This window comes from Triturus cristatus, chromosome 11, assembly GCF_964204655.1.
Source record: "Triturus cristatus chromosome 11, aTriCri1.1, whole genome shotgun sequence".
NCBI lineage: Eukaryota > Metazoa > Chordata > Amphibia > Caudata > Salamandridae > Triturus > Triturus cristatus.
This window is the reverse complement of record NC_140594.1, coordinates 392,225,999-392,244,146: the sequence shown is the minus strand read 5'-3', so window position 1 is coordinate 392,244,146 and position 18,148 is coordinate 392,225,999. Positions and strand designations below refer to the sequence as shown.

The 18,148-nt window shown below is 42.8% G+C and overlaps 1 protein-coding gene across 2 annotated transcripts in view; it reads left to right on the top strand.

Moving 5' to 3' along the window:
• The window catches only part of GGCX (gamma-glutamyl carboxylase), a 255,538-nt gene that overhangs the window by 235,853 nt on the left and 1,537 nt on the right, over positions 1–18,148 (top strand). The window lies entirely within an intron of this gene.

Sequence of the window (18,148 nt, the reverse complement as noted above, 5' to 3'; positions counted from 1 at the left end):
CCTAATCCTCTCTCAAGTACTTTGCTCTCTGTCTGTGTTAATGTGACCGAGGAAAGATTCACCACTAAGCTCTCTGATTGCTGGTTCCCGCCTTGCTCCGTGTATGGTTCCCTATCCCTTCCTCCTGCTCCCAGTGGACCTGATTGTTTCCTCTCCTTCTCCCTCGTCCTCGCCTGCCTCTGTCTAAAAAAGGAGGGCGGAAAGTATTGGATTGGAAGGGAGGTAACTGGACATAACCAGGATTCCAGCCCATCATTGGGAACTGAGGAGGTTGAAACTGATTGTGATAACCTAGACCCCCTTGGTTTGGGAAGGGTTGCCAATTCGGTTGATACTGATAAGGTCGATTTCTGCCTCTACCCCGCTGTCTGGATTTTGTGCTCTCATTACTTGAGCCGCTTGAAAAGGAGTCATTGTCATCTGACATCTCTTCCTGGGCATTACTATCAGTTGGGGGAACATAATCTGGGTTGGCATACGGGTATGTTTTGTTAAAAGAGAAACGCTTAAGATCCTTTTGGAATTTTTGAGCTTTTGACTGTGTCAGTGTTTCCTTATATTCGTTCATTTCTTTATTGAGCTCATCCAATTTCTTTTTATACCCAGTCAAGGTTGTCCGGAAATGCGTTTCAGTTAGTTGAATTTCCACCATTAATGCCTCTGAAAGTCTGAGAGCAGTTTTAATAATTAATACAAGCCAATCGCGGGTGCAGTGCCACGCAATTTGGGCCCAGTCTCTACGAAACACCGGATCATCAAGAAAAATACGAGGGGCGTTGGTGACCAGAAGGCCCTTAGGGGCAATGTTATTGCGTAGGTACTCAGTTAGTATAGTGCCATGCAGGATGGTACGTATGCGATTTCTTTTTTGTTCAGTCAGTTTCTCCCATTCACTAGTTTGTGAAATAGTTTGTGCTATAGAAGAGTCAGCAAAAAGTGAGGAATCAGCTAGAAGAGCATCAACCTCTGCATCAGTGTACGTAAGCCCTGTGTTTTCCATTTTAAGTGCCAATAAAAATTCATAAACGAGATCTCCAACACTAAAATCAATACAAATCTCTCGCAGCTGTGCGCTGCCCAAATATATCTAGGAACAACAAGAGAGAGAGGGTTGAGATACACTCTTAATCCCCCAAAGTCAATGAAAAACAACGAAAGAGTGTGGTAATAGACAGAAAATCAACTTAAGGTGATTCTCCCATAATCCAAACTTGATGCCAGAAGGACCGAATCAACCTGACTTTTAAATAAAACCCTCACTCACCAACATAGTTGGTGACATGCTTCATCATGGGGTTTTGCCAGGGATGCCTAATGCACCTCTGGTGTGCTTCGACGCTGGTTTTAGAGCGGAGCAACCAACTTTCAACTAAAGAAGTGAAGTAATTTAGTGAGTGAAAAATCAGGAAAAGGGGATTAAAAATCCTGTGTCGTCTACCAAAACAATTTAATAGTGGCGAGGCAAGGACAGATAAAAAAATGAAGAAGGATAATAACTCCTGGCGTTAAATTGGTCAGGTTTATCCTCAAAATGATCGGGTGGTCGACATGTTTCAGCTTGTCAATGTATTTTACTAAGCTTTCATCAGGACCTCATTTTGAAAAAACACCTTGGCGGAATAAGCACACTAAGGCTTACCCTGACCTCAGGTGTATGGAACCGATACACTCACGGTTTACAGTAGAGGTCTTCAACCGATTTGAAGAGAACCTCGTAATCTGTGAAAAAAAAATATTATATATGTACAGATATTAGGTTCAACATACAGGAAATTGTCAAGGTGTCTGTAGCATATGGTTGATCCAATGTCAAACTTGGCACAGGTTGAAATCGATCTTGTAGTCCCTGTAATTTACAGAACTCATAGTAACATACAACAGTTCCCGTATAGTTTAGGAAACTATGTGAGGTTTATATCCCAAACAGACCCAAGTTCAAATAAACTGGTACGTGACAAAATTCAATCACAAGTCTATGTTTGGGGTGAGGTTATTGAGACAGTGTGGATCAGGTTAAAAAAGGCACTGTTAAACGATTAAAATGGGGCGCAAAATCATCCCAAAAACAAATAAACAAACATTTGGAAAACTTAAAAAAGAGCTTACGTATATGATGGTGGAAAAATACTCCTTAGGCAAGAAGGCGGCTGGCGGGACTACAGAACAACTGTGGTAGACAAAGGGGACAGAACGGGAAGTGTTATAACCTCGAACAACCCGTCAACCCATACTACCTAAGCGTACCACTCTATAAAAACCACTAGATGCTTGTGTGGGGCGGTACTCACGTCGTCCAAGTCCTCAGCCTGGCTGTTTCACCTACATGGGACCGCCGAGCCCGGAGTCAACATGAAATGAAAACTAAGTGTTTAAATACACAGGGTTGGCGCGAAGAAGCCGGAAGTATTTTCATCTGCCAGAGGCGCATGCGCAGCAACGGTAGAGGCAGAGAGAAAGGACTTATTCGCTGGCCCTTAGGAGAGAAAAAAAGACTAGAACGTCAAATCCTCCTATCGTAAAAACTTTATTGAGAGTGTGTTGATTGGCGGCAACAATTAAGCAAAGTTGATACAAAATTCAGGGCATATTCCTGCCAGGGCCCGCAAATGTTTATTGGACGTCCCAGAGTATAGAGATCTTGGAAATCAAAATCGGGGCTTCAGTTTGAAAGTATACATGAAGTCATCGTGATCGGGTACCTGGGGAGTCAGAAATGACCTAGTTTGCTTAATGTGCGTACGCATCAACAACAGCATGGGCAGAGAAAAAGGACTCAGTCGCTGGCCTATTGGAAACTGCACTGGAATGTCAAAATGTACCACTCTTACAAACTTTATTAGGAAAATATGGTCTGTCACCAACGCTCGTACATGGGTAGCACAGGATCGAGGCAGTATTAAATACCTGTGTCTCATACAATCAGATCACTGATCTGGCCCTAATAAATTAGTAGACATCCATAAATATAAGAATCTTGGGAACATGAGTCGGAGCCTCCATTTATAGGACCTAACGAGTTGAGAGTACAGGAGACCTGAGGATTTTATGACAGAGCCTTTAGCTATTATGTCTCAGAACTGTTCCCCATGGAATATTATCGTTAAGGCCCACTAGATGTGTTGATAGTCGGTAGACCCAACGTTGTTCCTTTTCAAACAACAGGGATGGTTTTGCCTGTTCTATGATGGTCCATTGTAAATCATCCGCAGTATGGTTGAAGCGTAAGAAGTGTTCAGTTAATTTTGTCATGCTTCTTTTACATCGAACATTACTTCGGTGTTCACCAATACGTAACTTGACTTTCCTAGTGGTCATGCCCACATACTTTAGACCACATGGACATGTAATTAGATAGACCACATCAGTCGTATTACAATTAGTGTGGCTACGTTGAGTCCAGATTTTTCCATTTTCCAAAGCCAAAGTTTTAGTGGGGGAAGTGAGGTGGCAAACACTGCATGACCCACAAGGAAAATGACCCAGAATGGGTGGTAGGCCCCAGGTGTCAAGGACAGATGGTTCAGTGGACTTGTTTACGATCCTCGGTCTCGTATGGACGAGAGAGTCTTTGATACTCATAGCTTTCTTGTATGCAATTAAAGGTTTTTCCCACTTGATGTTATTACTCTCCAGAATCCTCCAATGTTTCTTGATGGATTTTGCAATGGCGTTGGAGGCAACGTTATAAGTTGTTACACACGTTAGTGGTATATCTGTGGGCTCTTTTGGATAATCCTGCAAGAGGACCTCTCTAGGTTGATTTCTTGCTCTTTTGCAACTTTTGGATAAAATAGTTTCAGGATAACCCCTCTGTTTTAGTTTGTGTGTAAGTTCTTTGGACTGTGTACGGAAATCCTCTACCTTGCTACAATTGTGCCTGATGCGCAAGTATTGACCATAGGGGAGGTTTTCCCGTAATGGTCGCGGGTGAAAGCTAGAAAAAGTCAGAAGGTTGTTTCTAGCTGTAGGTTTGTAATATGTTTTAGTCAATAGAGCGCCATCGACCTTAGTTACAATCACATCCAACAAAATCATCTCATGTTTGTGAAAGGAATGGGTAAAGAGCAAATGAGGGTCACAGGTGTTAATCCATGCCAGGAAATCACAAAGGATACTTTCGGGACCCTGCCAGATGATAAAAATATCATCGATATATCGTTTCCAAAAGGAAAGATATGAAGAAAAAGGGTTGAGTTGGCTTAGGATAAATTTACGTTCAAAATCAAAAACATAAAGTCCTGCCACACTCGGCGCAAAAGTGCTGCCCATCGAAGTTCCTGTTGACTGGAGGTATAGTGTGCCCTGATATTCAAAAAAGTTCTTCTTGAGTGCCAAAGTTGCACATTCAATAATAAAGCCTTTCGGTGTTTGGAAGGACCAATTGATAGAGTCAAGAGCTTCCCCAATGACCTTGATTGTATCGTCCTGGGGAATACTTGTGTAAAGACTCTCAATGTCTAGAGAGACAAGGATAGTGTTGTCATGATCTACTTCGAGCTCTTGGAGAGATGCCAAAAAGCTTTTTGTGTCTTTCAGATATGTCGGGGTATCCTGAATTATTGGTTTCAGAAAAAAATCACAAAATATAGAAAGAGGCTCTAGTAAGGAACCAATGCCAGATACTATGGGGCGGCCCGGAGGGGGTTACTTATTTTTGTGAATTTTTGGCAATGTGTAAAAATAAGGAATTATGCCTTTTCCTTTCGTCAAAAAATCCAGTGCAGTTTCCAATAGGCCAGCGACTGAGTCCTTTTTCTCTGCCCATGCTGTTGTTGATGCGTACGCACATTAAGCAAACAAGGTCATTTCTGACTCCCCAGGTACCCGATCACGATGACTTCATGTATACTTTCAAACTGAAGCCCCGATTTTGATTTCCAAGATCTCTATACTCTGGGACGTCCAATAAACATTTGCGGGCCCTGGCAGGAATATGCCCTGAATTTTGTATCAACTTTGCTTAATTGTTGCCGCCAATCAACACACTCTCAATAAAGTTTTTACGATAGGAGGATTTGACGTTCTAGTCTTTTTTTCTCTCCTAAGGGCCAGCGAATAAGTCCTTTCTCTCTGCCTCTACCGTTGCTGCGCATGCGCCTCTGGCAGATGAAAATACTTCCGGCTTCTTTGCGCCAACCCTGTGTATTTAAACACTTAGGTTTCATTTCATGTTGACTCCGGGCTCGGCGGTCCCATGTAGGTGAAACAGCCAGGCTGAGGACTTGGACGACGTGAGTACCGCCCCACACAAGCATCTAGTGGTTTTTATAGAGCGGTACGCTTAGGTAGTATGGGTTGACGGGTTGTTCGAGGTTATAACACTTCCCGTTCTGTCCCCTTTGTCTACCACAGTTGTTCTGTAGTCCCGCCAGCCGCCTTCTTGCCTAAGGAGTATTTTTCCACCATCAAATACGTAAGCTCTTTTTTAAGTTTTCCAAATGTTTGTTTATTTGTTTTTGGGATGATTTTGCGCCCCATTTTAATCGTTTAACAGTGCCTTTTTTAACCTGATCCACACTGTCTCAATAACCTCACCCCAAACATAGACTTGTGATTGAATTTTGTCAAGTACCAGTTTATTTGAACTTGGGTCTGTTTGGGATATAAACCTCACATAGTTTCCTAAACTATACAGGAACTGTTGTATGTTACTATGAGTTCTGTAAATTACAGGGACTACAAGATCGATTTCAACCTGTGCCAAGTTTGACATTGGATCAACCATATGCTACAGACACCTTGACAATTTCCTGTATGTTGAACCTAATATCTGTACATATATAATATTTTTTTTTTCACAGATTACGAGTTTCTCTTCGAATCGGTTGAAGACCTCTACTGTAAACCGTGAGTGTATCAGTTCCATACACCTGAGGTCAGGGTAAGCCTTAGTGTGCTTATACCGCCAAGGTGTTTTTTCAAAATGAGGTCCTGATGAAAGCTTAGTAAAATACATTGACAAGCTGAAACATGTCGACCACCCGATCATTTTGAGGATAAACCTGACCAATTTAACGCCAGGAGTTATTATCCTTCTTCATTTTTTTATCTGTTCTTGCCTCGCCACTATTAAATTGTTTTGGTAGACGACACAGGATTTTTAATCCCCTTTTCCTGATTTTTCACTCACTAAATTACTTCACTTCTTTAGTTGAAAGTTGGTTGCTCCGCTCTAAAACCAGCGTCGAAGCACACCAGAGGTGCATTAGGCACCCCTGCCAAAACCCCATGATGAAGCATGTCACCAACTATGTTGGTGAGTGAGGGTTTTATTTAAAAGTCAGGTTGATTCGGTCCTTCTGGCATCAAGTTTGGATTTTGGGAGAATCACCTTAAGTTGATTTTCTGTCTATTACCACACTCTTTCGTTGTTTTTCATTGACTTTGGGGGATTAAGAGTGTATCTCAACCCTCTCTCTCTTGTTGTTCCTAGATATATTTTTTGGCAGCGCACAGCTGCGAGAGATTTGTATTGATTCTAGTGTTGGAGATCTCGTTTATGAATTTTTATTGGCACTTAAAATGGAAAACGCAGGGCTTACGTACACTGATGCAGAGGTTGATGCTCTTCTAGCTGATTCCTCACTTTTTGCTGACTCTTCTATAGCACAAACTATTTCACAAACGAGTGAATGGGAGAAACTGACTGAACAAAAAAGAAATCGCATACGTACCATCCTGCATGGCACTATACTAACTGAGTACCTACGCAATAACATTGCCCCTAAGGGCCTTCTGGTCACCAACGCCCCTCGTATTTTTCTTGATGATCCGGTGTTTCGTAGAGACTGGGCCCAAATTGCGTGGCACTGCACCCGCGATTGGCTTGTATTAATTATTAAAACTGCTCTCAGACTTTCAGAGGCATTAATGGTGGAAATTCAACTAACTGAAACGCATTTCCGGACAACCTTGACTGGGTATAAAAAGAAATTGGATGAGCTCAATAAAGAAATGAACGAATATAAGGAAACCCTGACACAGTCAAAAGCTCAAAAATTCCAAAAGGATCTTAAGCGTTTCTCTTTTAACAAAACATACCCGTATGCCAACCCAGATTATGTTCCCCCAACTGATAGTAATGCCCAGGAAGAGATGTCAGATGACAATGACTCCTTTTCAAGCGGCTCAAGTAATGAGAGCACAAAATCCAGACAGCGGGGTAGAGGCAGAAATCGACCTTATCAGTATCAACCGAATTGGCAACCCTTCCCAAACCAAGGAGGTCTAGGTTATCACAATCAGTTTCAACCTCCTCAGTTCCCAATGATGGGTTGGAATCCTGGTTATGTCCAGTTACCTCCCTTCCAATCCAATACTTTCCGCCCTCCTTTTTTAGACAGAGGCAGGCGAGGACGAGGGAGAAGGAGAGGAAACAATCAGGTCCACTGGGAGCAGGAGGAAGGGATAGGGAACCATACACGGAGCAAGGCGGGAACCAGCAATCAGAGAGCTTAGTGGTGAATCTTTCCTCGGTCACATTGACACAGACAGAGAGCAAAGTACTTGAGAGAGGATTAGGTTTTGTGCCCACTGCATGGTTGGATCGCTTCCGTTTGCATTGCGAACTTTCAGAATTTTTCAGAAAGTTAAAACTCAAATCTTTCTTTGAGAAAAATAAATCTGATGTCCTTGTAGATCATCCCAGTGACACCACCTTACGTTTGAAGTCTACATTCACCCCCCCTCCCCATTTGGTTCCAGCGGGGCTCACTGCATTCGAACAAGCAGTCTTTAACGATGTCGAAGCCTTCCAGGACCAAGGAACTTATAAATATGAGTGCCATTGAGTTTCAGGCTCTTCAATCACTAAAGAGTAATTCTGACATTGTGATAAAACCTGCTGATAAGGGGGGAGGAATCGTAATCCAAAATGCCACAGATTATGATCTTGAATGCAGACGTCTTCTAAACAACTTGAAGAATTACATTCCTCTAACTTCGGATCCCTCCCCACTTTTGAGAACTACGATAGGCAATCTTGTTGAGCATGCCGAGACTAGTGGGTACATAAGCAAACATGAGGCTGATTTTTTGACGAAAGGAAAAGGCATAATTCCTTATTTTTACACATTGCCAAAAATTCACAAAAATAAGTCACCCCCTCCGGGCCGCCCCATAGTATCGGGCATTGGTTCCTTACTAGAGCCTCTTTCTATATTTTGTCATTTTTTTCTGAAACCAATAATTCAGGATACCCCGACATATCTGAAAGATACAAAAAGCTTTTTGGCATCTCTCCAAGAGCTCGAAGTAGATCATGACAAGACTATCCTTGTCTCTCTAGACATTGAGAGTCTTTACACAAGTATTCCCCAGGACGATACAATCAAGGTCATTGGGGAAGCTCTTGACTCTATCAATTGGTCCTTCCAAACACCGAAAGGCTTTATTATTGAATGTGCAACTTTGGCACTCAAGAAGAACTTTTTTGAATATCAGGGCACACTATACCTCCAGTCAACAGGAACTTCGATGGGCAGCACTTTTGCGCAGAGTGTGGCAGGACTTTATGTTTTTGATTTTGAACGTAAATTTATCCTAAGCCAACAACCCTTTTTCTTCATATCTTTCCTTTTGGAAACGATATATCGATGATATTTTTATCATCTGGCAGGGTCCCGAAAGTATCCTTTGTGATTTCCTGGCATGGATTAACACCTGTGACCCTCATTTGCTCTTTACCCATTCCTTTCACAAACATGAGATGATTTTCTTGGATGTGATTGTCACTAAGGTCGATGGCGCTCTATTGACTAAAACATATTACAAACCTACAGCTAGAAACAACCTTCTGACTTTTTCTAGCTTTCACCCGCGACCATTACGGGAAAACCTCCCCTATGGTCAATACTTGCGCATCAGGCGCAATTGTAGCAAGGTAGAGGATTTCCGTACACAGTCCAAAGAACTTACACACAAACTCAAACAGAGGGGTTATCCTGAAACTATTTTATCCAAAAGTTGCAAAAGAGCAAGAAATCAACCTAGAGAGGTCCTCTTGCAGGATTATCCAAATGAGCCCACAGATATACCACTAACGTGTGTAACAACTTATAACGTTGCCTCACACGCCATAGCAAAATCCATCAAGAAACATTGGAGGATTCTGGAGAGTAATAACATCAAGTGGGAAAAACCTTTAATTGCATACAAGAAAGCTATGAGTATCAAAGACTCTCTCGTCCATACGAGACCGAGGATCGTAAACAAGTCCACTGAACCATCTGTCCTTGACACCTGGGGCCTACCACCCATTCTGGGTCATTTTCCTTGTGGGTCATGCAGTGTTTGCCACCTCACTTCCCCCACTAAAACTTTGGCTTTGGAAAATGGAAAAATCTGGACTCAACGTAGCCACACTAATTGTAATACGACTGATGTGGTCTATCTAATTATGTCCATGTGGTCTAAAGTATGTGGGCATGACCACTAGGAAAGTCAAGTTACGTATTGGTGAACACCGAAGTAATGTTCGATGTAAAAGAAGCATGACAAAATTAACTGAACACTTCTTACGCTTCAACCATACTGCGGATGATTTACAATGGACCATCATAAAACAGGCAAAACCATCCCTGTTGTTTGAAAAGGAACAACGTTGGGTCTACAGACTATCAACACATCTAGTGGGCCTTAACGATAATATTCCATGGGGAACAGTTCTGAGACATAATAGCTAAAGGCTCTGTCATAAAATCCTCAGGTCTCCTGTACTCTCAACTCGTTAGGTCCTATAAATGGAGGCTCCGACTCATGTTCCCAAGATTCTTATATTTATGGATGTCTACTAATTTATTAGGGCCAGATCAGTGATCTGATTGTATGAGACACAGGTATTTAATACTGCCTCGATCCTGTGCTACCCATGTACGAGCGTTGGTGACAGACCATATTTTCCTAATAAAGTTTGTAAGAGTGGTACATTTTGACATTCCAGTGCAGTTTCCAATAGGCCAGCGACTGAGTCCTTTTTCTCTGCCCATGCTGTTGTTGATGCGTACGCACATTAAGCAAACTAGGTCATCTCTGACTCCCCAGGTACCCGATCACGATGACTTCATGTATACTTTCAAACTGAAGCCCCGATTTTGATTTCCAAGATCTCTATACTCTGGGACGTCCAATAAACATTTGCGGGCCCTGGCAGGAATATGCCCTGAATTTTGTATCAACTTTGCTTAATTGTTGCCGCCAATCAACACACTCTCAATAAAGTTTTTACGATAGAAGGATTTGACGTTCTAGTCTTTTTTTCTCTCCTAAGGGCCAGTGAATAAGTCCTTTCTCTCTGCCTCTACCGTTGCTGCGCATGCGCCTCTGGCAGATGAAAATACTTCCGGCTTCTTCGTGCCAACCCTGTGTATTTAAACACTTAGGTTTCATTTCATGTTGACTCCGGGCTCGGCGGTCCCATGTAGGTGAAACAGCCAGGCTGAGGACTTGGACGACGTGAGTACCGCCCCACACAAGCATCTAGTGGTTTTTATAGAGCGGTACGCTTAGGTAGTATGGGTTGACGGGTTGTTCGAGGTTATAACACTTCCCGTTCTGTCCCCTTTGTCTACCACAGTTGTTCTGTAGTCCCGCCAGCCGCCTTCTTGCCTAAGGAGTATTTTTCCACCATCAAATACGTAAGCTCTTTTTTAAGTTTTCCAAATGTTTGTTTATTTGTTTTTGGGATGATTTTGCGCCCCATTTTAATCGTTTAACAGTGCCTTTTTTAACCTGATCCACACTGTCTCAATAACCTCACCCCAAACATAGACTTGTGATTGAATTTTGTCACGTACCAGTTTATTTGAACTTGGGTCTGTTTGGGATATAAACCTCACATAGTTTCCTAAACTATACGGGAACTGTTGTATGTTACTATGAGTTCTGTAAATTACAGGGACTACAAGATCGATTTCAACCTGTGCCAAGTTTGACATTGGATCAACCATATGCTACAGACACCTTGACAATTTCCTGTATGTTGAACCTAATATCTGTACATATATAATATTTTTTTTTTCACAGATTACGAGGTTCTCTTCGAATCGGTTGAAGACCTCTACTGTAAACCGTGAGTGTATCGGTTCCATACACCTGAGGTCAGGGTAAGCCTTAGTGTGCTTATACCGCCAAGGTGTTTTTTCAAAATGAGGTCCTGATGAAAGCTTAGTAAAATACATTGACAAGCTGAAACATGTCGACCACCCGATCATTTTGAGGATAAACCTGACCAATTTCACGGCAGGAGTTATTATCCTTCTTCATTTTTTTATCTGTCCTTGCCTCGCCACTATTAAATTGTTTTGGTAGACGACACAGGATTTTTAATCCCCTTTTCCTGATTTTTCACTCACTAAATTACTTCACTTCTTTAGTTGAAAGTTGGTTGCTCCGCTCTAAAACCAGCGTCGAAGCACACCAGAGGTGCATTAGGCACCCCTGGCAAAACCCCATGATGAAGCATGTCACAAACTATGTTGGTGAGTGAGGGTTTTATTTAAAAGTCAGGTTGATTCGGTCCTTCTGGCATCAAGTTTGGATTTTGGGAGAATCACCTTAAGTTGATTTTCTGTCTATTACCACACTCTTTTGTTGTTTTTCATTGACTTTGGGGGATTAAGAGTGTATCTCAACCCTCTCTCTCTTGTTGTTCCTAGATGACGTTGTCATATAGGCAATTCCAGATACCTGGTTTCTTTCAGTTTGTAGTTTTGGGGCTGCTTCTGTGTGCCACAAAGTCGCCGTACCTCCTGCTTTTTTCCTCTGTATGTTTGTCGCTGGGTTCAATTCGCTGTTAGTCTGCTTTGGCAGATTAGGTTTACATAGAACGAAGAGTGAATTCTTGTTGTGAAAGGGACAGGTCTCTCTCGTGCTCCAAGTTAAGAGGCAGGTGGGACAGCAGGTGGTATACAGGTGATCCGAATGGGGACTGGCCCCAAGAGCGAGAGGGCAGAGTGAGCTATGGGGTGTATGTTGCCTAGACTGGCCCACCAAGCTCTGCTCTGGTTAGATAAGAATATGAGAAAAGGCCTCTCTTCCTAGTTGTCCTATTTCCCGTAGCCCACTCTCTTGCATTCTTAATGCTTCTCTGCAGACATTCCTTCCTCCCTTCTGGCCCACTGTTTGCAGCTTTCACGCCCTGCACTCACCCACCTCACAGTTTCTTGCTCTGTAAACAGACCATTCTCCCACTTTGCACAGCACTGCACCTCCATTCACACCTTCCTTTACGTTGGAATAACCTGAGCGCCCATTCGCCTCCCTACTTCCTGGCTCATGCTTCCTTTCTCTCTAACTCCCCATCTTCCTGTCCTCCTCCCACACACCCTCACTGTACTCCATTTTCTTCTCTCCTTCCCCACACCATTCTAAGTTTTCCCTAGCTCCCACCTCGCTACACCCATTCTTTGCTCCGTTAGCTCCCTGCGCGCACACCTTCCCGCCTCACTCTTGCCTTCCTCACACAGGCATATTTCCAAATTTTTACTGATTTAAAACAATAATTCCGCTTTCGAGCTCGAAGTTTCCTCTTCTGATTCCAGCGGTGTGTGCGTCGACAGAAAGGTCTGTGGATTTTCTCATCTAACTTGCTAATAACATCTTTTGCACGACGCTGCTTGTCGCTTTAACGTTTACGCATATTTATGATCTGCTCCCAGTGTAAGCGCTACTCTAGTCGTGTTGCCTTTACTCCCGCCCCCTCCCAATGTCTGTTTACCACCTCCCTCATCCCGCCTCCTCTCCCTTTTGTAAAGTGTGATGATTTTTGTTTGTTTTCTACCCTTCTCATATTGCATTTACTCTCACACCTCCTGTTGTCTTTCTGTTCACCTCCCTCATACCTCCTCCTCTCCCTTTTCTATGCATGATTTGCGCACAAAAAAGAAGGGGGAACAAACAGATGGGGAGCTCTGACCGACGGAACCCCGGAGGTCTCACACGCTCCTGCGCATTGTCGCAGGCATTCCTGCTTTGGAGTGCGCTCTCAGGGAGAGTCAGTGAAGCAGCCCTGCTGAAGCACTGCACTAGGAGACTTCCTATTGCCAGTTTGTCTGGCATTGTGCTATCTTACCAGAAGTGTTTGTTTCACAATGGAATCAGCATATCTTGAGTTTAAAAGTGCGCATTTGTTGAACTCCAGTGTGTGCGCTCCCCGAGGCTGACAACTTGCTTTGTGAGGTTTATTCCACATCTGAAATGTAGGTCACATTTACTCTTTGTTAAAACATCCCTCAGGAAGAACCTGTTTCATGGAAATGCCCTGTGTGCCGTTTATGTTTTTGTAATCAAATCCGGGACCAAATAACCTGTGCCTCCTCCCCAGTTTCTAGTTGAAGTTGCCGAGGAGTAAAGCAAAACCACGTCCACTGGTATGTCTGCTGTGTGTGAGTGCAGTGAATGAACCCTTCTTGCCTGCCCGTGGACATTGGGTTATGGGGAGGCATTTCTGGCTAGGGGTGTGCTCAATTTTGGAGGCTAGAACCCCCTCTCATGGTAGGGTGACCAGGCGCCCTCAATTTGCTCGTATACTACATTTTTTTTCAATATGTGAGCAGTCATTATTTTATTTTTTTACATTTAGCTAAAAATAAGTTTTCAGAGAGGGTCGACGGTACACAGAGGGAGACGCGTTCTAATGTGTTTCAGAGTAGAATTAAGTAGCGGCCCCAAACAGACCTCAATTTACTTAACACCGACAGTACTGTGTTTAAATGTAGCATTTAATTCCCTTTAGTGCTTATCTGTGCTTTCAGTATTAATCAATGCTTTCAGTTAAGTCATTCTTCAATCCTGGGCCGTACCAATTGTAGTCCTACTTCTATGTTTTTGGAATGACTCCTGGTTTGGGTCACCCTATCTCATGGCCACGTGGGTTTTTGCCTGTGGGCATTGGGCAGTTAGGAATAATACTTGCTGGCTCGGGGCACCACTTCTTTTGGTACCTCCAATGTGCCTGTCCTGGGCAGTTGAAGAAAGTTCTTCCTGAAAAATAGAAGGCTGCCTAAATAGATCATTATCCACCAATGGGCTCATTATGAGCAGCGTGAAGGGGGTCCTTCTCAGTCAGGACTGTGCTTAATTTGTGTGTCAAGTTTTGTCCAGAAGTTACACTGCTGCAGCTCACTGGCAGAAACAATTCTTAGCTAGGAACCTACCTCCATTGACATTGGTGAGGTTCCACCTTGGCTTAGCCAGGAGTTTTGTTGTGTCTACTAAGCACAACCCTTACTGGACAAAGCTCTGCTATCTGTTGTGGACCCTGGAAGGCACCCTTCTTAGCCTGAATCCTAGCCTGAATTCCCCCCCCGCCACCCCGCTGTGAGCGATGGCAGTGAGCCTTTCCTACCTAAGTATCGGAGTTCTTCCTGCCAGAAGAGCTCACTTGGCAAGTTTTCAACATGCTGCACTGCAGTCTCGCTGCTCTACAACATAACTAAAAGACATTGGCAATGCCAATAACTCTGGCTAAACACTTATAAGCTCCCAAAGGCGAGACCTATTGGCTATGCCAATGCTTTTTGGGTATGCGGGCATTGAGGAAATCCAAGGCCAGTCTTAAAGGGAGAGCACTGTTTTTTCCTCTTTGTAACTGCATGCTTAGGTTAACATATCTAATGAGTTATTTCTCTTTTTAAAAGAGAAATGTAGACATTTTCAGTAGCATCACAGTTTAAACCCCTTTTCCAGTTTTGTAACGGGTTTAGTGACATTTACAAAAGATCACATAAATGTAAAGCAAATGTTGACTCGGTTTATGCATTGTGTGTTTAGCTTGATAAAGAGAGTTGTTTCTGTCTGTTTTCAAGATCTCTGAGATCCCCACACATGGGTGTGAGACTATTCAGAATTGATAAAATGAACGAAGATATAGTGATAGAGAAACATTTTACACGTAAGTAACTTTATCTCTCCGAAAAGGATAGTAGAATTCTGGAAGAAACTGATTTTCTTTCCTTTGAATCTGTGTTGGCCTGAATCCATATTGGGCTTCTTTGAGTTGTCCAACGCTTATGGAGTCTGAGTAAACCCAGGAGACCAGTAACAAGGCACACTTCTTTGCAAGGTGGACTGGCCGTACTAGGCATCGGGCATTTCTTCAGCAGTCTGGAAGGGTGGGGGGGGAGGCTCCTTTTTTACTGGGAGCCGGTTTTGTAGCAGTGCAGCATTTTTAAAAGCACTGCAGAGTGCCTTGTATATTCAACAGTTTTCAGACAACAATAAAAGTGCTATAACTCTAGTGATTAGTTAACCTGCTGGAGATAGATCGGAGTTTTTTCTAGTGGCAGTTTGTTACTCATCTAAGGTAGCACAGAGGGTTAAAATGCCTGCTGCAAAGAGCATGTACTATGCAGATTACAGAACAGTATTTTATGTGCATAGCTCAGTGGGTTACTGCTTTTGTCACAGAGATCCTTTTGTTACTGTGCAGTTCATAACTTACAATCATAATCAAGGTTAGAAAGTTATGACTTTTTTCCCAGTCTTTCACTATCCTAATTTTGCTAAAAAGGATTTGTTTGGGTAGAAATCACATTCTTACTAGTAAAGTCAACCCTAACCATTGTGTTACGTTCTGAATCCCGAGTTTGTGGTTCCCCAGACCAAGGACTCTTTAAAAAAAAAAAAAAAAATGCCTACCAGTATGGATGACATGTGAAACCTACACGTTGTAGTCCCCTTTCTCTTATGTAACATTTTGTATACACTGATTTACACAAATATTATTCATTGACTCTGTATTTGTGTGTGATGTAAAATGTTCCGGCACCCTACACTGGTATGAGAGGGCTGCTTTGGGTTCCCAGTCCGGCCCTACTTGTTTGAGTAGAGCCTCTGGAGCTAGACTTTCCAATGGGATCGCACCTGGATGTTTAATTAAGGTCAGAGCTATAGGTGGAATTTGGGCTGCAGAAGATACTAAGGCTGTTGGATAGCTCTTGATTAATTGTTATTACTTTTCTGAAAATGTGGAATGTGGGCACCAGATTAGCACTCTCCAAGAACCAGATGAATGCTATATGTTTAGGGCAAACCTACATGTCCTTTCAAGGAAGGCAATGGCAACGATGGAATCTCAAACGGTTGCAAGTGAGGCAGGCGCTGGGTTTTATATAAATCCAAGTGAGCCAGAAAAGCCACCCTGAATAGGCCATATGGTTCTCGAATATAGGAACATCAGGTTAGGTACTAGAAAAATGAGTTAATTGAAGAGTTTGAGGACTGGCAATTTGAGCTCATGGAAGGAGGCGGAAGAGGATAGCAAGGTGGAAGTCTGAGTAGGTCCAAGTAGGACCATGGCCTTTGCAGTGCTCCTCAAGGGATAAAGCGTCCAAATCATGACCTAAAGCTGTGTATGAAAAATCTTGATTCGAAGGTGGGACAATTAGTCAGTATGGACTGACCGAAAGTTTGAAAATCCGAAGCCGTTTATTCAGATTTCTCTTTTGCCATCGACTGAGTACAATCCGCCAGTGTTGTAGAAGGAGCATTATTGTGTTAATCTTTTGGCAGTATTGATGACCTGCTAAATGCCTGCTTTGTCTGTACCCAGGTCTGGCCTGGCTAGATAGTGTGATGTGCTTTTACCCCTTGAGTACTCTGCTCTGATTTCCTACTTGTACACTGGCAGAACTCAGTAATATAGCCTTGGCACCTCAGGACTGCCCATTGTAGACTGATAAAATAACCCGGAATCTGATTGTAAATTCTGTTACACAGCCTGCTGAGCACCTCAGCGTTGGCCCCTTGTTAGATTGTTTGAGATATGTTTCAACTATCTCCTATGTAATCCCGATCACTCTATATTTTGGGGCACACTTCAGTGTGAAGCCCCTTGAGTATTTTGTACATGTTTCACATCAAAGCTTGTTTGGCTCTTTAGTATCATCCCCAGTAGAAGGGGCACTGGTGCCAAACTGTCCTTGTCTGTTCTTTTGCAGTAATTAATCCCCAAGACATAGGTGAAAAGAAGTCCACATACCTTTTACCTACTCCGCTGTAAGTCCTAGAATATCAGCAGAGACATAATCATGGAGTTATTTACTAACTGTGCTAGTGCTTCAAGATGGCTCTCTTTGGACGTTAATTCTACTCAAGGAACAGTTTTGGGCATCCAGGCATACTAGAAAGGATTTCTAAAGCACGCATGTGATAAATGGTCTAATCGATATTGGATTTCTTATACATTCTGACCTGTGACATTAGCTGAAGTTGCAGGAGCTAAGGCACTGACCGAGAATCAAAACTACAGCCATCTAGATCCAAGAGATCATTGAAAATTTGGGACACTTTCAACTTCGCATAAAGGCCGTACGCTCAAGAACAAGAGGACCAGGGCCTTAAACTGCATCTTTCTGGTGTATTGTGGATGTGAGTCATGGGCTCTGGCTGTTTCTTATGGCACAGATCTGTGCTGCTAAAACGTCATTCAGTCCCCTGCTGTATCCCAAAGTTTATCCCATTAGTATGTATGGTGATGTGAAGTATCAAAGACTATGATAGACTGCCTAGGCAGGCAAGAATCAACACACAAAATTAAAGGTTACCATTTCTTTCTCCAAGGTTGTCAGCCATTAGAGCAAGAGTGGGCTAGTGGTAGCTTGGGTGGACGAGCCAATATTCACGTCTTAGTCCGTAGAGCGGGGTGAGCTTTTGGTGGGATGTAGATCTGCAAACTCTCAGAAATGTAGAGATGAATAGCAGCATAATTTTGTAAAAAAACATTTCATGATGCATTACTAATTGTGAGCAGGTTCTTGCAGTCAACATCTGGTGCACACCTTTTGCTCTGAATATAATTTGAAAAAAATGTGCACACTAAATGGTAAAACATTATTAACATAACACCTAAGATTATAAAATGAAAATAGCCCATCGGGTCTATTTTACAGACAGTGTAATTCTTACATTAGCCGGTCCACTGTAGAGGAGGGTTTTGCTTTGCAGAACCTAAAAGTGTAAATCCCTTTGGCACGAGTGCTGCTTTTAGCAGAGGAAAATAGTCTGCTGTACCTTCAGTGCTTTCACTTCAGATGAATGTCTGTGAATTGCAAGTTTATCGAATGACACAGTGTTACACGCCATCACCATGTCCAACAGCCACGCCTTTTCCTCTCTTAAGTTGCACCACATCATACCATCATCTTACCCA